This window comes from Procambarus clarkii, chromosome 17 (genome assembly GCF_040958095.1).
Source record: "Procambarus clarkii isolate CNS0578487 chromosome 17, FALCON_Pclarkii_2.0, whole genome shotgun sequence".
Taxonomy (NCBI): Eukaryota; Metazoa; Arthropoda; class Malacostraca; order Decapoda; family Cambaridae; genus Procambarus; species Procambarus clarkii.
Genome location: NC_091166.1, coordinates 6,328,973 through 6,350,251, shown reverse-complemented (window position 1 = coordinate 6,350,251; position 21,279 = coordinate 6,328,973). Strand labels below are relative to the sequence as shown.

The window sequence follows — 21,279 nt, the reverse complement described above, 5'->3', positions numbered from 1 at the left end:
ATGCCGAGTTTTGGCGGCATAACACAACAATTTAGAAAATAATATATAATTATAAACTGCCTCCCAGTCCTTCGGAGCTCATAAACTGTTTAATATGTGTAAAGTCGCCAAAGATTGAGATAACATGTTCGTAAGCACTTGCGTAACTGACTGATGAATCTCGGTCCAGACACAAAATATAATTCTTATGCTTGGAATGTTTACATGCAAGAAGAGTTGCTATAGACCTCAACAAACACGACAGATCAGCCTCCAGGGCTGAGTGGATCCCATACTTATCCTGTAGACCCCATGTATACCTATCCTGTGAGCGTTAGTGCCTCCAATACATGTCCTGTTCATGAGTGGTAGTGAACCCATACCCATCGTGTGCAGCAGTGATCACATACCCATGCTATGATGTATGTCATACGCAGCTAGCTGCGCACAGTTACCATGATGTATGCATCCCATGCGCAAGATGACGCATGGGATGTCTCCTTGGCGTCGTGGTAAGACGCTCGCCTGGCGTTCCGCGAGCGCTTTGTCCTGAGTTTGTATCCTGGCCGGGGAGGATTTACTGGGCGCAAATCCTTAACTGTAACCTCTGTTTAATTCAACAGTAAAATGGGTACTTGGTTGTAAAAACAATTCTTCGCGGAGTCGTATTCCAGGGAACATAGGATTGAGGACTTACCCGAAACGCTACGCGTACAAGAATATACAGGCTGTACAAGAATGTAAGAACTCTTGAATATATAAATAAATAAAATAAAAATAAAATCCGTACATACTGGAGCGTTACTGCGCAGAAACACTGGTACTTTTATTTATGAAGAAAATATTACCAATTATAATTTTATAAAAGACGTATAAAATGTATCATCCAAATAATATGAGCAGCAGAGTGGCGCAGTGGAAGCGTGCTGGGCCCATAACCCAGAGGTCCGTAGATCGAAACTACGCTCTGCTACGAAATTGTTTTAATGTATTAATAATGTTTTTTTTTTCATTACAAATGTAAGTACATAGCAGTACGTCCGCCCGGCCCGAGGCCAGGCTTGACTTGTGAGAGTTTGGTCCACTAGGCTGTTGCTTGGAGCGGCCTGCAGGCCCACATACCCACCACAGCCCGGTTGGTCCGGCACTCCTTGGAGGAATAAATCTAGTTTCCTCATGAAAATGTCCACGGTTGTTCCGGCAATATTTCTTATGCTTGCTGAGAGGATGTTGAACAACCGCGGACCTCTGATGTTTATACAGTGTTCCCTGATTGTGCCTATGGCACCTCTGCTCTTCACTGGTTCTATTCTACATTTTCTTCCATATCGTTCACTCCAGTACGTTGTTATTTTACTGTGTAGATTTGGTACTTGGCTCTCCAGTATCTTCCAGGTGTATATTATTTGATATCTCTCTCGTCTTCTTTCTAGTGAGTACATTTGGAGGGTTTTGAGACGATCCCAATAATTTAGGTGCTTTATTGCGTCTATGCGTGCCGTATATGTTCTCTGTATTCCCTCAATTTCAGCAATCTCTCCTGCTCTGAAGGGGGAAGTGAGTACTGAGCAGTACTCAAGACGGGACAACACAAGTAACTTGAAGAGTACAACCATTGTGATGGGATCCCTGGATTTGAAAGTTCTCGTAATCCATCCTATCATTTTTCTGGCTGTTGGAATATTTGCTTGGTTATGCTCCTTAAACGTTAGGTCGTCAGACATTATTATTCCCAAATCCTTTACATGCTGATTTTCTACTATGGGTACATTTGATTGTGTTTTGTACTCTGTATTATGTTTAAGGTCCTCATTTTTACCGTACCTGAGTACCTGGAATTTATCACTGTTAAACATCATGTTATTTTCTGATGCCCAGTCGAAAACTTTATTAATATCAGCTTGAAGTTTTTCAATGTCTTCAGCCGAGGTAATTTTCATTCTGATTTTTGTGTCATCTGCAAAGGACGATACGAAGCTGTGACTTGTATTTTTGTCTATATCTGATATGAGAATAAGGAAAAGCAGCGGTGCAAGAACTGTACCATGAGGTACAGAGCTTTTAACTGCACTTGGACTAGATTTTATATGGTTGACCGTTACTCGCTGAGTCTGTTTGACAGAAAACTGAGTATCCAGCGTCCTACTTTACCGGTTATTCCCATTGACTTCATTTTGTGTGCTATCACGCCATGGTCACATTTATCGAAAGCCTTTGCGAAGTCCGTGTATATCACATCAGCATTCTGTTTTTCTTCTAATGCCTCAGTGACTTTGTCGTAGTGCTCAAGTAGCTGTACGATCTTCCCGCTCGAAATCCATGTTGGCCTGGGTTGTGAAGGTCATTGGTCTCCATGAAATTGGTGACCTGACTCCTAATCACTCTCTCAAATACTTTTATGATGTGCGATGTTAGTGCAACTGGTCTATAATTCTTTGCCAATGCTTTGCTCCCTCCCTTGTGTAGAGGGGCTATGTCTGCTACTTTAAGTGCATCTGGTATCTCCCCCGTGTCCAAGCTCTTCCTCCACACTATACTGAGTGCCTGTGCTACCGGCACTTGGCATTTCTTTATAAATATTGAATTCCATGAGTCTGGACCTGGGGCCGAGTGCATGGGCATGTTTTCAATTTCTCTTTCAAAATTTAGTGCGCTCGTGTTTATATCAGTTATATTTACAGGGGTTTGAATATCCCGCATAAAGAAATTGTCTGGATCTTCCACCTTCATGTTGTTTATTGGAGTGCTAAACATGTCCTCATACTGCTTTTTTAGGATTTCACTAATTTCTTTGTCATCCTCCGTGTATGAACCTTCACTTGTACAAATAGGTCCAATACTGGCAGTGGTTTTTGCTTTTGATTTCGCATATGAGAAGAAATATTTTGGATTTTTCTTTATTTCCTGAATTGCTTTCTGTTCTAACTGCCTTTCTTCAGTTTCATATGAGTGTTTCAATTTCCGCTCGATTTCTTCAATCTCCCTATTTAAATTATTCCTTCTTTGACGGGAAATTCGTGTCTGCATAAGCAGTTCCGTTATTTTTTTTCTGTATTTATAGTGTCGTCTGCGTTCTCTTTCTACGTTTGATCTCTTTCTGGCTTTCCTCAAAGGAACATGTTTCAGGCAGACTTGATACGCTTCTGAAGTCAGTTTTTATATTCCTTCTGTAGGACTTGTATTACTTAGAACAGTCCCCTATGGAATGTTTGTAAGTTCCCTGTTTATTATCTCCCAGGCTATCCTTTTATTATAAAAATTGAATTTACTGAATAGCCCCTCTCGCTTTATCAACGTTTTAGGTCTATTCTGAGTATTGATGGTCGCTTGCACTTCAATGAGCTTGTGATCTGAGCATGGTATCTGATATCGTAATGTCTCTGATAATGTCTTCATTGTTCGTAAAGACCAGATCTAGAATATTTTAATTTCTCGTTGGCTCCGATATCTGCTGATTGAGTGAAAATTTGTCACAGAATCTAAGTAGTTCACTAATCTGTGGTTGGTTAGGTCCTGATAGATTTCCTGGTATAATATTATTGTTTGCTATTTTCCACCTGAGACTAGGCAAGTTGAAGTCACCTAGGAAGACAATATCAGGTATCGGGTTCTCCAAATTATCAAGGCTATTCTCTATTTTGCTTGTCTGTTCTGTGAATTCCTCAGCCGTTGCATCTGGCGGTTTGTATATTAGAATAATCACTAAATTTATTTTCTTTATTTTTAATCCCAGTACCTCTACCACCTCATTTGTAACGTTTAGAAGCTCCGAGCATACAAGGTCTTCCTTAATATACAGACCCACTCCTCCATGTGACCTAATTTTCCTATCACACCTGTATAGGTTATATCCTGGAATCCAGATCTCACTGTCCAACAATTCCCCTGCATAGGTTTCTGTGAAAGCTCCAAATACTGCATTTGACTCCGTGAGGAGGCCATTTATGAACTGTACTTTGTTGTTTGTTCTTGTTTTCAGTCCTTGTATGTTGGCAAAGATGAATGAGGTTACTCTATTAGTGATAGTTTGGATGGGAGACTTTTTCGGCAAGCCCATTATGCGTGGACATAATGAGTTTGTTCTGACCAGTACTGATTGTTGTAGGGCAGTTGTCTGTCGTAGTTGTAGTTCCCTTTCGGTGGGTAATTGTATCTGTAATTCTGGAATGCAAGTGGATCTGGCATCCAGTTTCATACACTCTCCATGCTGCTCCTTTTGAATTCTCTGTCGGTCTGGTATAAAAAATTTATAGTTTCCTCCAAATTCATTATCCTGTTTGCCACTCTTTATGTAGCGTTCCGTGCCTTTCACGTGAAAGTGTGGGCAGCTGAGGTCATAGCATTTTCTGTCCTCCAGTGAGGTTTGGCACATGTCAGGATGGAAAAACCTACATATTGATCCAAATCGACACTCACCTTTCCTAAGCATATTTAAACATTTTTTGGGATGTTGGTAACTGCATTCTAATCCTTTCTTATTTCCAGCATATCTATGTCTGCATATGCCCTTTGCATAAAATTTGCATAAGTCTGTCCTTCTGTTCTGAATTGCTCTATCGGGAACCGTCGTAGTGTCTGTACCTATCGAGCTGTCAGTGCTGTCTGGTACACTTTCTAGTTTACTGTCATCTACATCCTGGCCTACTGAGTCAGAGTTTACAACTTCCTGAGTTTCAGCCTCAGTTTCTTCCCTGACTATAGCCTCCGCCCCTTGTATATTAGAATTGTTGTTCCTTTCCCACTCCTGGATGGCTGATAGGCTTCCAATGAATGATGTTTTCCGATCATGCGTCATGTTATCTAGAAGGTTTTTTAGGATATTCCAAGCTGGCAGGTCGTTTTTACACACCCAGAGCAAGTGGCCAGCTCTCAGTGCCGTAGTGTTACTCACTCCTGTACAAGCCGAATGGAATCTAGTCTTACAGATATAACATTCAATTCCCGTTACCTTCGTCTTTAAGGAGTTGTTACAGTGGCCACAAATTTGTTTATTTACTCCCATTTTGCCTTGTTTTGTTGTATATATCTATATATTTATAATATTATATGTATATTGTATATTTGTAACAAGATATATGTTTATTTGTTCTACTGTATGGTCAGTATTTATCGCACGGTCGAGAGTGAGGGTCTCAGAGGCTGTACAGTTGACACGTTGTATTTGAGAGTCACTGTATGGATCACTTGTTGATGTCAGTCCTTTTAACTCTTTATAAAATTATATGTATATATATTTATATGTTTAATATTTATAATATTATATGTATACCGTATATTTGTAATATTATGTATGTTATTTTGTTCAAACTTTATGGCAGGTACTTAGCGTAGGATGCGAAGCTGGTCCCCGGTCAGTACAGGTGACCTCTTGTTGTCCCAGGTTGATGTCACCAGTTTCCAGTTACCCGATTTATAACCACTGATGCCGCCTCTTGCCACTATTCTATATTTCTAGTATTCTATATTTATAATATTCACTTCCAACTTATATGTTGTTGTGATACCCGTTCCACATCACTGTTCCACGAATCACCGTTCACTATTTTTTTCCCCTAATACACGCATGTACACAAAGCCTCGTTCACTGGCTCACACGTGGTCTCCCGTTTATTCTCTATTTAACACAAAGTTCTATTGTTAATGACTATTTTCAATTTTTTCCAGCGGGTCACTATGCACTTTGTTATGTCCGTAATCAGTAATCCACGGTAGTAGTCCTAAGAATCCCGGTTAATGTCACGATTTTAACGGAGCGCGCACGGTACGTCTTCCCCCTCCCTCGACCTTGTTTATAGTTTAGTTCAATTAATATGCACCCCATACCTGTCCTTTGGGCGGTAGTGGAAAGAGTTACAGAGGCACATAATGGGCTCATAGGGACTGAACCCCACAATTCATTTACCTGAGCAAGTTAATCTTGCTGAGAGAGTTACAAAATTCAATGCACATCATCACATCAACAATGGGCTCGAGACCGCCAACAAGTACAGTTTCTAAATTAAGCAACTGACATGGTGAGAGCCCTACAGCGAGAAACATTTGTACGCTAACCAACTGTGTTACGGAGGCTACGCTCTCTAAAACCTTACAAATATTTCCTCCTGCTTCTTACCGCTCCTTCCCGCCATCGAAAGCCCTAAAAACTCTTCCTCCTGCTTCCTCCCGCTCTCTGAAGCGCTAGTAACACTTCCTACCACTCTCTGAACCCATAAAAATACTTCCTCCTGCTCGTTCCCGATCTCTGAAACCCTATTACTATTTCCTTCTGCTACCTCCCACTTCCTCCCGCTCTCTGAAGCCTTAAAAATATTCCCTCTCGCTCTCTCACGGGAGACATCTCCTGTCACGCAGGGTGCAGTCGCACCTCCACAGATCTCCAGTATCAGCTCTTGATACTGGTAATGGCTCAAAAGGGCCACCACTTACGAGCTATTCATGCCCGTGCCACCTTTTGGGTGGCTTCATCTTCATCTTAACACATTCATAAGGGAGACATCTCCCGTCATGCAGGGTGCATTCGCACCTCCACAGATATCCAGTATCAGCTTTTGATACTGGTGATGGCTCAAAAGGTCCACTACTTACGGGCTATTCATGCTCGTGCCACCTTTTGAGTGGCTTAATCTTCATCAATCAATCGCTCTCTGAAGCCTTACAAATTATTTCTCCTGCTTCCTGCCACTCGCTCCCGCTCTCTGAAGCCCTAATAACAATTCCTTCCGCTCTCCGAATCCCTAAAAATACTTCCTCCTATTTCCTCCCACTCTCTGAAGCCTTAAAAACACTTCCTTTTGCTTCCTGAAGCCCTAAAATCAGTTTTTCCTGCTTTTTCCCGCTCGCTCCCTTTCTCTGAACCCTTAAAAACACCTGCTCCCGCACTCTGAGACCCTAATATCACTTCCTTCTGCTTCCTATAACAAATTAAATGTTCCAGAGATGTGTAAATATTTAATTCAAAATGATCTGCTATCCACCGCTGCCCACTGGAGGGGGGTTCTGGCGTTCCGCGAGCGCTGTCATGGGTTCGTATCCTGGCCGGGGAGGATTTACTGGCCGCAATTCCTTAACTGTAGCCTCTGTTTAACGCAACAGTAAAATGTGTACTTGGATGAAAAAACGATTCTTCGAGGCAGGGGATCGTATTCCAGGGACCTGCCCGAAACGCTACGCGTACTAGTGACTGTACAAGAATGTAACAACTCTTGTATATATCTAAAAAAAAAAAAAAAAAAATTGTGACACTAGCTCTCCACATGTCAGTTGCTTAATTTAGAAACCATACTTGTGGTCAATCACGAACCCATTTATGATGTGACGACTTATACTGAATTTCGTAACTAGTTATCAAGATTTGAACTTGCTTAACTAAGTGAATTGTGGGGTTCAGTCCCTGAGCCCATTATGTGCTTCTGTAACTCCTTCTACCTCCCACAAGATGGGTATGGGGTGCATAATAAGTGAACTAAACTAAACTAAACCTCTCATGTTATCGTGACGTCATACACCCCGTACACACATAAAACAGGATTTTCTCTCTATTTTCGTTATTAAACCTTGTTTAATTTATATAATTACTCAAGCAATGTGTTTTGATCATATTATATCGCTGAAGAAAAACTATGTGCATCTTTGGTAGCAACTAACCGGATTTGGTCCATATAATAACAGGTCGCTATACTTCAGGTTTCCGTTGTGTAGTGGTTATCACGTGCGCCTCACACGCGCAAGGTCCCCGGTTCGATCCCGGGCGGAAACATTTGACTTTTTAAATGTTTGTTTTCATAACCTATTGAAATAAACTCAAAGTGTCCGACCACATGGGTCGGACGGTAGAGCGACGGTCTCGCTTCTTGCAGGTCGGCGTTCAATCCCCGACCGAGCAAGTGGTTGGGTACCATTCCTTTCCTCCGTCCCATCCCAAATCCTTATCCTGACCCCTTCCCAGTGCTATATAGTTGTAATGGCTTGGCGCTTTCCCCCCTGATAGTTCCCTTCCCTCCCCTTCAAAGAGCTAAAATTAATAACAAAGAACATTGACAATATTTATTAAATCATAAAACTTATACCAATTTGTAATTTGCTAATACTACATTATACTAATTATTAATATTGAGAGTCATATAACTATGCATTGTGGAGCAGAGTGGCGCAGTGAAAGCGTGCTGGGCCCATAATCCCACTAGAGGTCCGTAGATCGAAACTACGCTCTGCTACAGTCTAAATTTTTCCTACCATAACAAACCAAAAGAAATGTTTTTATCTTTAATGATAGCAATCCATCCTCCTGTACATTTTGTAACTATGTAGAGCATCGTACATATAAATTAAATATTGACGTAATGGACAATTACATAGTAGAATTTGGTACTATTCACCTTATAGTCGGGAAAAAATACAGCTAAAACCAAACAGATATATTCCTAGGCCTAGTATAACATATATATGTACTATATTTGGTGTCGGAAAATCCGACACCATTTAATATTACATGCAGGCAGATAATATTGCTGCTGCGTTGTATAAACAAGTTAACCCATAGAAAATGTAACATGTAGTGGAATTACCGTCTATAGAAAACGGAATATCATTACCACATACTATTATAAATTCACCACCTATTATGGTGGGAATTATTCTTAATACATTAGTCTTTGGACTTTACCATCATAAAAACATCTCATATAAATTAACTTAATTATCAGAATTAAAATAGAGTAAATGTGACCCTTCTATCACTTACTGTCATCTGGACAATGTAGGCCAGTAGCGTCAGTTGTGAGGGAGTGGTCAGCCATTGTTATTGTACTTAGACCAGAGGCGCACGGGAGCATTTCGGCTCCTGTTAATTATACTTGGACGAAGTGTTATGGAAACCAAAGGTGTACCGTCATCAACACGCTGTCAACAAATACAAGTTAAGTGTTCTGCCAAAACCCATTTATCTATCATTTGTGGCCATTAATGTCATTAGATAGGGTGAGCCGTTTAGATCACGAGATCGCCTCATACTAAAGGTAATTAAGCCAGGTCTTTATGATTCCTTGTACAGTCTTTTCTCTGATATAGCTGTCATATATTAGGATTCTGGCTTTACAGCTAGCGCCCTTTTGACAGGTCAAGACGAGGAAGCATGCTTTGTGTACCAGTTACTGGGTGATGGAAGCTACCTCAAAGAGGATAATTTGGTGTCTACATCCTGGTTATACCTGGTGGACTAAGGCATGCTGTACAATAAGATAAGGAACCTCTTCAATGTATGTAGTCTAATACTGTAGTTTGATTGGCTGCATATATATAAATTCAATATAAACCCCCCCTAATGTGTAAAGGATCGATTTGTGAGATTATTGCAGAAATACAGTCCACTTATCATCATACAAATTGCTATCGAAGTATACAAATTAACGTAAATATAAATTCTATATAAATTCATATAAATCAAATAAATATAAATCTCACAGGTCGGTTCCCACATTTGGCCTCAGTTAGCATGTATTAGAATTAGACCTTGGATGGTAAGTTACGTTAGGATTTATGAGAAACAAATATAAAGGTTCGGGCCAACCTTGCCCGAAACGCTTGGCGTAATAGTGGCTTTAGACATTGTATGTACAAGCTCTATCTATAAATCCCACAACATATTTGTGTCTCACCTTGTATGTATGTACTTTACCTGAATAAACATTTGATTTGATTTGACAAAACTTTTGCCGGTTTATCCAAATTCAATAATACCAAATTCTGCTATCCAATTGTTCATTACATCAATATATGTACGATGGAGGATGGATGTGTTGCTTATAAGCACTGCTATTAATATATCATAAGCTCCTACATTGATTACAGACAGAAATCACAATAGCGTGATGCATCATATGAACAAATCTACAAGGGCCGTGACGAGGGTTCAAACCTACGTCCGAGAGGATCCCAGACGCTGCCTTAATCGACTGAGCTACGACATGGTAAAAGAATTGCAACCAGAAGTTCTACTGACCTTACTTGGATCCTGCAGCCTCTCCGAGACACAAACCAGGATTTTACACAAATCCCCCCATGCACCCGAGCTCTGTCAATAAGCCGTTCTATTTCTTCGCTCTTACTTCATTTTGTAAAGAGGTAGAACGGCTTATTGACAGAGCTCGGGTGCATGGGGGGGAATTGTGTAAAATCCTGGTTTTTGTCTCAGAGAGGCTGCAGGATCCAAGTAAGGTCAGTAGAACTTCTGGTTGCAATTCTTTTACCATGTCGTAGCTCAGTCGATTAAGGCAGCGTCTGGGATGCTCTCGGATGTAGCTTCGAACTCTCGTCACGGCCCTTGTGGATTTCTCCTACATAGATGTTATTACTGCAAGGTTGTCTTAGGTTTGCTATTAATATAATTGCCGATATTTCTTAAAGTATTACAATTCGGCGGACACCGACTAGGCTATGACGCTCCCCTACCCAACATGACTCATCTTGGAAAGCTGGGCGAGGCAAGTCCCACCAAGTGTCTGGTCACCATCCTCGGATAAACATTCTATTTTATAGATATAGGTTATATAAATATATAGGGGTTACCATCTTTGGTTGCGTTTGTAGGGACCCTCGACCTCGAAGAAGACGACATGCAGCATCCGGGGAAGCCTTGTGGGGCACCCGCGCACACTTATATATTGTCTTTTGATACCATTCCTATATTTTTTTATTTTGTCATTATATTTTATTTAAAATTTCTTTACACAAAAAGGGTTACAACATTGGTTATATTCAAAGTACAAGACTTCTTATTACAGGTTGTAGAGTTCCTCCAATATATAGTTTTTGTGTTAACTAATACTATTACATATATATTATTACCTATATCTTCTAGTCGTAGTAGTAGCAGACATTCATCAGTCTCAGGAGACTATGGAGTTGTGCTCTGGTTGTCGGTCTGGAGTGGCCTCTCCAGGGCACAAAGCCAGGGTAGGTTGATACGGGGGAGAAGCTGTCAACCATGCAGCAGGTGCCCCCTCTCCACGGCGCCGAAAGTCTCCAATGGAAAGGCAAACGCCAATATGATTGGTTCCAGCGCCGTCGCAGGAACTGTGAGCTCCGGAGTTGACCTGGAAGCTGGTGAAGGGACTCATAACCCGGAGACCGCCGTAGTCGGGGCCGGAGAAGAACCACCCCAGCAAGGGCAAGAACGACCCCAGCCTCCTGAAGCAGAGCCTGGGGCTGCTAGAGCCCAAGGAGGAGGACTTCAGAGTCCCGCACCTACGGGTTCAAGGCGTAGTTCAATAACTAACTGATAAACATAACTTTAATATTGATTCAGTAACTAAGTTCAATAATTAATTGATAAACCTTAAAGAACTGGTGAGAACAACTGTGTACACTTCAGTTTGCTGAAATTTATTAGAGCTGTGCTGCTTATAAAATACGTTTGTGTTCGATCCCCGATGGTCCCAGTGCTTGGGCACCGTTTCTCCACTCCGTCCTCTCGATTCTTGCAAGGTCCGCGTTCGATCCCCGATGGTTCAAGTGTTAGCTTTCCATTCCTTCACTTCGTCCTTATATATCCCAGATGATCTTAATATCCCTTCCAAGTGGTATATAATCATACTGGCCTAGTACTTTCACCTCATAATTACCTTACCTTACCTCGCTTCCTCAGAGACTTTTCCTTCCTGATTTTGTCTTCTCACGCCTCAGTTGTCAGTTGATGATGTATGATGAAGTGGATGAATGTATGACTGTTGAGTTCTTCATTAAGCAGGAAGAGTCGTGGCCAGACTGGGAGGTCGGACCCGGTGTTAAGGGTGTTAACACCCGGTGTTCGGGGGTGTTAACACCGGGGTGTTCAGGGTGTTAACACCCGGTGTTCGGGGGTGTTAACACCGGGGTGTTCGGGGTGTTAACACTGGGGTGTTCAGGGTGTTAACACCGGGGTGTTCAGGGTGTTAACACCGGGGTGTTCAGGGTGTTAACACTGGGGTGTTCAGGGTGTTAACACCGGGGTGTTCGGGGTGTTAACACTGGGGTGTTCAGGGTGTTAACACCGGGGTGTTAACACTGGGGTGTTCAGGGTGTTAACACCGGGGTGTTAACACTGGGGTGTTCAGGGTGTTAACACCGGGGTGTTCGGGGTGTTAACACTGGGGTGTTCAGGGTGTTAACACCGGGGTGTTAACACTGGGGTGTTCAGGGTGTTAACACCGGGGTGTTAACACTGGGGTGTTCAGGGTGTTAACACCGGGGTGTTCGGGGTGTTAACACTGGGGTGTTCAGGGTGTTAACACCGGGGTGTTAACACTGGGGTGTTCAGGGTGTTAACACCGGGGTGTTAACACTGGGGTGTTCAGGGTGTTAACACTGGGGTGTTCAGGGTGTTAACACCGGGGTGTTCAGGGTGTTAACACCGGGGTGTTCAGGGTGTTAACACCGGGGTTATCTTGAGGTTATCTTGAGATGATTTCGGGGCTTTAGTGTCCCCGCGGCCCGGTCCTCGACCAGGCCTCAACCCCCTGGAAGCAGCCCGTGACAGCTGACTAACTCCCAGGTACCTATTTACTGCTAGATAACAGGAGCATTCAGGGTGAAAGAAACTTTGCCCATTTGTTTCTGCCTCGTGCGGGAATCGAACCCGCGCCACAGAATTACGAGTCCTGCGCGCTACCCACCAGGCTACGAGGCCCCTTTGAGGGGTGTTCAGGGTGTTAACACCGAGATGTTCGGGTACTCACCTAGTTGTGCTTGCAGGGGTTGAGCTCTGGCTCTTTGGTCCCGCCTCTCACCCGTCAATCAACAGGTGTACAGATTCCTGAGCCTATTGGGCTCTATCATATCTACACTTGAAACTGTGTATGGAGTCAGCCTCCACCACATCACTTCCTAATGCACTCCATTTGTCAACCACTCTGACACTAAAAAAGTTCTTTCTAATATCTCTGTGGCTCACTTGGGCGCTCAGTTTCCACCTGTGTCCCCTTGTGTGTGTGCCCCTTGTGTTAAATAGCCTGTCTTTATCTACCCTATCAATTCCCTTGAGAATCTTGAATGCGGTGATCATGTCCCCCCTAACTCTAATGTCTTCCAGTGAAGTGAGGTTTAATTCCCGTAGTCTCTCCTCGTAGATCATACCTATCAGCTCGGGTACTAGTCTGGTGGCAAATCTTTGAACCTTTTCCAGTTTAGTCTTATCCTTGACTCGATATGGACTCCATGCTGGGGCTGCATACTCCAGGATTGGCCTGACATATGTGGTATACAAAGTTCTGAATGATTCTTTACGCAAATTTCTGAATGCCGTTCGTATGTTGGCCAGCCTGGCATATGCAGCTGATGTTATCCTCTTGATATGTGCTGCAGGAGACAGGTCTGGCGTGATATCAACTCCCAAGTCTTTTTCCTTCTCTGACTCCTGAAGAATTTCCTCTCCCAGATAATACCTTGTATTTGGCCTCCTGCTCCCTACACCTATCCTCATTACATTACATTTGGTTGGGTTAAACTCTAACAACCACTTGTTCGACCATTCCTGCAGTTTGTCTAGGTCTTCTTGAAGCCTCAAACAGTCCTCTTCTGTCTTAATCCTTCTCATAATTTTGGCATCGTCCGCAAACATTGAGAGAAATGAATCTATACCCTCCGGGAGATCATTTACATATATCAGAAACAAGATAGGACCTAGTACAGAGCCCTGTGGGACTCCACTGGTGACTTCACGCCAATCGGAGGTCTCACCCCTCACCGTAACTCTCTGCTTCCTATTGCTTAGGTACTCCCTTATCCACTGGAGCACCTTACCAGTTACACCTGCCTGTCTCTCCAGCTTATGTACCAGCCTCTTATGCGGTACTGTGTCAAAGGCTTTCCGACAATCCAAGAAAATGCAGTCCGCCCAGCCCTCTCTTTCTTGCTTAATCTGTGTTACCTGGTCATAGAATTCTATTAAGCCAGTCAGGCAAGATTTACCCTCCCTGAACCCATGTTGTCGATTTGTCACGAAGTCCCTTCTCTCCAGATGTGCTACCAGGTTTTTTCTCACGATCTTCTCCATCACCTTGCATGGTATACAAGTCAAGGACACTGGCCTGTAGTTCAGTGCCTCTTGCCTGTCGCCACTTTTGTATATTGGGACCACATTCGCCGTCTTCCATATTTCTGGTAGGTCTCCCGTCTCCAGTGACTTACTATACACTATGGAGAGTGGCAAGCAAAGTGCCTCTGCACACTCTTTCAGTACCCATGGCGAGATCCCGTCTGGACCAACAGCCTTTCTAACATCCAGGTCCAGCAGGTGTCTCTTGACCTCCTCTCTCGTAATTTCAAACTCTTCCAAGGCCGCCTGGTTTACTTCCCTTTCTCCTAGCACAGTGACCTCACCTTGTCCTGTTGTGAAGAACTCTTGGAACCTCTTGTTGAATTCATCACACACCTCTTTGTCATTCTCTGTATACCTGTCCTCGCCTGTTCTAAGTTTCAATACCTGTTCTTTCACTGTTGTTTTCCTTCTGATATGACTGTGGAGTAGCTTTGGTTCGGTCTTGGCTTTGTTTGCTATATCATTTTCATAACTTTTCTCTGCTTCTCTTCTCACCCTGACATACTCATTCCTGGTTCTCTGGTATCTCTCTCTGCTTTCTAGTGTTCTGTTATTCTGGAAGTTCCTCCACGCCCTTTTGTTCAGTTTCTTTGCTTCCATACATGCCCTATTATACCCTGGGTTCTTCTTTTGCTTCTCGGATTTTTCCTTTTGGGCCGGGATGTATCTGCTTACTGCCTCCTGACACTTTTGGGTGACATAGTCCATCATATCTTGTACAGACTTAGCTCTGAGGTCTGTGTCCCAAGGTATTTCCCTAAGGAAGCTTCTCATCTCCTCATAATTTCCCTTTCGGTATGCCAGCCTTTTGTTTCCTAGTTCTTTTTTTGGGGGGGATAATTCCTAGCTCTACCAGGTACTCAAAGTTCAATACACTGTGATCACTCATTCCAAAGGGTGCTTCCATCTTGACTTCCCTTATATCCCACTCATTTAGGGTAAATATCAAATCAAGCATTGCTGGTTCATCCTCTTCTCTCATTCTTGTTGGATCCTTGATGTGCTGGCTTAGAAAGTTTCTTGTTGCCACGTCCAGCAGCTTAGCTCTCCATGTTTCTGGTCCTCCATGCGGGTCTCTGTTCTCCCAATCTATCTTCCCATGGTTAAAGTCTCCCATGATTAGTAGTCCAGATCCATTCCTGCCAGCAACAGAAGCTGCACTCTCCATTATGTTAATAGTGGCCATATTGTTTCTATCATATTCCTGTCTGGGTCTTCTGTCATTTGGTGGCGGATTATATATGACTACAACTATAATTTTTTGCCCTCCAGTTGTTATTGTTCCTATTATGTAGTCACTGAAACCTTCACATCCCTAAACTACCAACTCCTCAAAATCCCAGCCTTTTCTTACCAGCAGAGCTACACCACCCCCACCTCTCCCTTCTCTCTCTTTCCTCATAACATAATAGTCCTGTGGGAACACTGCATTTGTTATTGTTTTCGTCAGCTTTGTTTCTGTGAGAGCTATTATGTCTGGGTTTTCCTCTAGTACCCATTCTCCAAGTTCATTTGCTTTATTTGTCATACTGTCTATGTTAGTGTACATTGCCTTGAGGCTCACTTTCTTCTGTCCCTTCTCAAATCTCCTCCTTGGTGAATGTTCTGCTGGTGGAGGAAGCTGTGCCATGGGTGTGAGGATTTGTGAGGTGGATACCAGGGTTGCAGAGGATACTGGGATGAGGGGGGTGGTCAAGTGACGGGGGAAGGACAGGGAGGGTATGGGGTGAACGGGGCGGGAGGACAGGAAGGAAAGGGGGGTTTTTTATGCAGAGGAGGGTGGTGGGGTTGCCCTCCCCGCTGGTGTTACTGGGTAGCTGGTTGTGGGTTCCCCCCTCGCCTCTGGGGGTGATGCGTTGGGAGCTGTGGTTTCCTGGTTTTCCCCTCTCGCCCTGCGCTTCTTCCTTGCTTCTGCCGCCATGGCCCTCTCCTCCCTCGTCATGTCCCTCTGGAGGAATACTTTTTTTGGGTGTTAACACCGGGGTGTTCAGGGAGTTAACACCGGGGTGTTCAGGGTGTTAACACCGGGGTGTTCTGGGTGTTAACACCGGGGTGTTCAGGGTGTTAACACCGGGGTGTTCTGGGTGTTAACACCGGGGTGTTCAGGGTGTTAACACCGGGGTGTTCGGGGTGTTAACAATGGGGTGTTCAGGGTGTTAACACCGAGGTGTTCGGGGGTGTTAACACCGGGGTGTTCAGGGTGTTAACACCGGGGTGTTCGGGGTGTTAACACTGGGGTGTTCAGGGTGTTAACACCGGGGTGTTCGGGGTGTTAACACCGGGGTGTTAACTGCTGAGAGTTCGAACTCTCGGTTTAGTCTTCCTTTTTTCCATATATTGGCTACAAGATACTTTAGTGTTAGTTCAATAATAGTTGTCATCTATTTAATCATATTTTATATTTTTAATCACGTTTTATATATCGATTCCAGCAACTTTCACATATTATAATATATATTATTATTATATTATTATAAAATAGTAATAATATGTTGTGAGTGTTGCAATACAACAATAACATTGTGAGTGTTGCAATACAACAATAACATTGTGAGTGTTGCAATACAACAATAACATTGTGAGTGTTGCAATACAACAATAACATTGTGAGTGTTGCAATACAACAATAACATTGTGAGTGTTGCAATACAACAATAACATTGTGAGTGTTGCAATACAACAATAACATTGTGAGTGTTGCAATACAACAATAACATTGTGGGTGTTGCAATACAACAATAACATTGTGAGTGTTGCAATACAACAATAACATTGTGTTGCCAAACATAAATAACTTGTTGTCTGCGTTACAACTAAGAAATAAAGTATAGCAAGTATTTCAGGACAGAAATAACGTGTTGCGAGTTTTGCATCACAAAAAAATATGATGCAACACTCACTCACAACACGGTAATTATGTGTTACAATAAATTATTCCATACTGGTGCAACACTCACAACACGTTATTCTTGTGTTGCAACGTTGTGACACCTACAACATGTTATTACTGTATTGCAGTACTCACAATACATTATTCTGGGTTATAACTCTCAAAATACGTTATTTTCTTTGTTGCAAAACAATTTTTTTTTTATTTCTGCAGTTGAACAATCACAATATTTTATTTCGGTGTTGCATCACTCACAACACGTTATTTATATTTTACAACACTCACAATTTGATATTTCTGTGTTGCAACACTCACAACACTTCATTCCTGTGATGTAACACTCACAACACTTCATTCCTGTGATGTAACACTCACAACACTTCATTCCTGTGTTGCAACACTCACAACACTTCATTCCTGTGATGTAATACTCACAACATTTCATTCGTGTGATATAACACTCACAACACTTCATTTCTGTGTTGCAACACTCACAACACTTCATTCCTGTGTTGCAACACTTCATTCCTGTGATGTAACACTCATAACACGGTATTCCTTTCCGTTGCAACACTCACATTTGCACTCGTGTTATGTCTGTGTATGTTTCCTTCTCTATATTTGGACTGTCATTTACAGCAAGGTTGTCATTCAGGATTCTTTCCTCTCTAGCATCAGTAAAGAAATATAACGAAAAATATGTTAAATGCCGTAACATATTGAAAGGAATTGACCATAATTACCTTAACTATAACTTTAATAACAATCCCCGTGGCGCAGTGGTTGTTTTTGCACTCACAAAATTGATAAATTTTGCTCAACACTCACAACAAGTTCTGTTTTGCAACACTCGCAACACCTCCTTCTTGTGTTCCAACACTTATAACTTCTTATTTCAGTGTTGCAAGACTCTCAACACCTTATTCCTGTGTTGCAACACCCAAAACATGCCGTTCCTGAGCGTTGCAACACTAACAACATGTCTGTGTGCGTTAGTTTTAAATCTGTGTATTTTGGACATGAATATGACAAGTTTTAACTTCAGTCCTGTTTTCATTCACGATTCTTTAATTTCTTGAGTCAATAAAGTTATGTAATCAAAAACATTTTAACTGTCGTAAGATATTGACAACAACAGGATAATTACCTTCACGAATACTATAATACTACCATAATTACCTGAACTATTACTATAATATTACCATTATTACCTGAACTATTACTATAATATTACCATAATTACTTGAACTATTACTATAATATTACCATAATTACCTGAACTATTACTATAATATTACCATAATTACCTGAACTATTACTATAATATTACCATAATTACCTGAACTATTACTATAATATTACCATAATTACCTGAACTATTACTATAATATTACCATAATTACCTGAACTATTACTATAATATTACCATAATTACCTGAACTATTACTATAATATTACCATAATTACCTGAACTATTACTATAATATTACCATAATTACCTGAACTATTACTATAATATTACCATAATTACCTGAACTATTACTATAATATTACCATAATTACCTGAACTATTACTATAATATTACCATAATTACCTGAACTATTACTATAATATTACCATAATTACCTGAACTATTACTTTAATATTACCATAATTACCTGAACTATTACTATAATATTACCATAATTACCTGAACTATTACTATAATATTACCATAATTACCTGAACTATTACTATAATATTACCATAATTACTTGTATGTCCATAAACAACCAATGTAAACATATTATTTGTTGATTAAATAAATACTAAGTAGAATATCTCCCAGATAAACCTTAATAACTTCGTACAGTTCACTTTGTTTAATTTTATTGAAATTTATGATGTCTATAAAGTATGTTTTCTGTTCGATTCCCGAAGGTCCAAGAGGTTGAGCACCGTTCCTTCACTCCGTCCTCACATCCCAGCCCATCCTAATGTCCCTTCCAAGTGTTATATATTCATACTGGCCTGGCGCTTTCACCTCATCATTTCCTTACCTTACCTTACATCCTCTTCTCATAAAGATTAATTTTCCTTCCCGACTTTCTCCTTCACACGCCTCAGATGTCAGTTGATGATGTATGATGAAGTGGATGAATGTATGACTGTTGAGTTCTTCATTAAGCAGGAAGAGTCGTGGCCAGACTGGGAGGTTAGACCCGGTGTTCACGAGGTCACCAGTTCGACCACTTGACCGGAACTTCCTTTTTAATATATTACCCAAATAACACTCTAGTTGGAATTATTGAGTCCTATTTTTTCATCTATTTAATCCCTTTAATATTTATTCACTTTTTATGGATCTATTCCAGCACCTTTTACGTATTTCCGTGGTGTAGTGGTAAGACACTCGCCTGGCGTTCCGCGAGCGCTATGTCATGGGTTCGTATCCTGGCCGGGGAGGATTTACTGGGCGCAATTCCTTAACTGTAGCCTCTGTTTAACGCAACAGTAAAATGTGTACTTGGTTGTAACAACGATTCTTCGCGGCGGGGATCGTATTCCAGGGACCTGCCCGAAACGCTACGCATACTATTGGCTCTACAAGAATGTAACAACTCTTGTATATATCTCAAAAAAAAAAATATATTTATCTCATTTAAATTAGTATTTTAATCCTCATGTATTTATTAATCCATTCACATTTTTAGATTGTTAATCACTTGTATTTATACACTTAACCATCTTTAATAACTATTCATTTGCATATAATTTATATATTCTTTCCCGTTATATTAATTATTTTCTATTTATCTATTTATAACAGTATTTTTCCATCACCTTTTATCTATCTTTTCAATCTCTTATCATTTGTAATTTACATATTAGCAATCAACAATTTATATGGTGCAAATTTAAATTTTTAAATTTTGCCCCGAGGGGCGAGTTTATTGGGCAGCGCCACTCATCTTGTGAGTGGACACACCGCCATAGCAGAATGTACAACACTCCCCAATAGGAAGAAAACCCGTTGGGTTGTTCATCCTGTCACTTGTACCCAGACACAGCTGGGACTTGCTTAACTGTCTCAAGTGAACAGCTCCTCAAACAAGAAGATTAACATTTATCAACCCTTAAAAGCTTACGTTATCTTACGGGTGCAAAATGGGGAAATCTTTTAAGAACAGTATCAATATTTGACAAATAGTGTTTTCCTAACTCAAACAATGTGTGGTTTATTATTCTACACATATTCCTAATGTCTCTCAGGTGTTCACATTCACGTAGATAGTGGTCAAGGCGGTGTCCATCACTCTCACCACAGATTCTGCAACTTCGCTGATCAACTGTTGTTTCCATTCCAAATCTCCATGGATATTTGTATCCAAGACGGATTCTCGCTATTACTGATTCTCTCCCTCGTCGTCCTCCTCTTCGGCCATAATGATTGGGATTGCCAGCTGCAACCATGTTGTACCATCGTACAGATTCACTGGTTTGTGCTTCTATCCTCCTTTCCTCAGTTACCTTGTCACGGTGATGTTGCCTGATAATATCTCTAATTTGTAGTTGAGTCTTGGGTATGAAGTATTCAATATGGTCTCCTTCAGCGCCTTCAGCAGCCAGCACATCTGCTCGTTCATTCCCATATATTCCAACATGGGAGGGGATCCACAGAAACTTGATGACTCTTCCCTGATTGGTAAGTACTCTCACAGCTCTCTTAATTTCAGCGACTATTGCAAGATTTTCTGCCTGATTTTTACTTAGGCTTTGCAGTGCTGCTTTTGAATCGGTGCAAATCACTGCACCATTAGTGTTCCGTTCAAGACACCTTAACGCCATAACAATGGCAGTTAGCTCTGCTTGCTTGAAGAGGCATAGTTCTCAATACGTGCTTTTTCTTCATTTCTGCGTTGGAAAGTATTATCCTTGATTACCGTGTATGCTGCACCAGCCCTGCCATTGACAGGATTACATGACCCGTCAGTGTAGATTTGATCTAGTTCATCTCCGGCTTCTTTATAAATTTCCTCGAGATACTTGTGCCTCATTTCTTGTGGTATCATGTTGGATTTTTTCATTGCCATTTCATTGATGATGATCTTGCATGAGTCATCCTCCCAGGGAGGTAACCTCTCTACAGGCAGGAGCTCACGGGCTTGCTCAAGCAGGTGAAGCTCTTCAAGGTAGCAGACTGCTCTGTGATGCCATTTTTTGCTTCTCCTGTTTTCCCCTGAAAGTAGCACAGAGCTCAGTTTTTTCTTGGCAATATCATTGTAATGGGGATCTCTGGCTATCCTAATTGCAAGCTTAGCATTCAGCTCCTGAATTTTGCTTTTAACACAGGGAAGG

The 21,279-nt window shown here is 41.6% G+C and overlaps 1 protein-coding gene across 1 annotated transcript in view; it reads left to right on the top strand.

Moving 5' to 3' along the window:
- Positions 1–21,279, top strand: part of LOC138365565 (tripartite motif-containing protein 59-like) — a 597,995-nt gene that overhangs the window by 411,289 nt on the left and 165,427 nt on the right. The window lies entirely within an intron of this gene.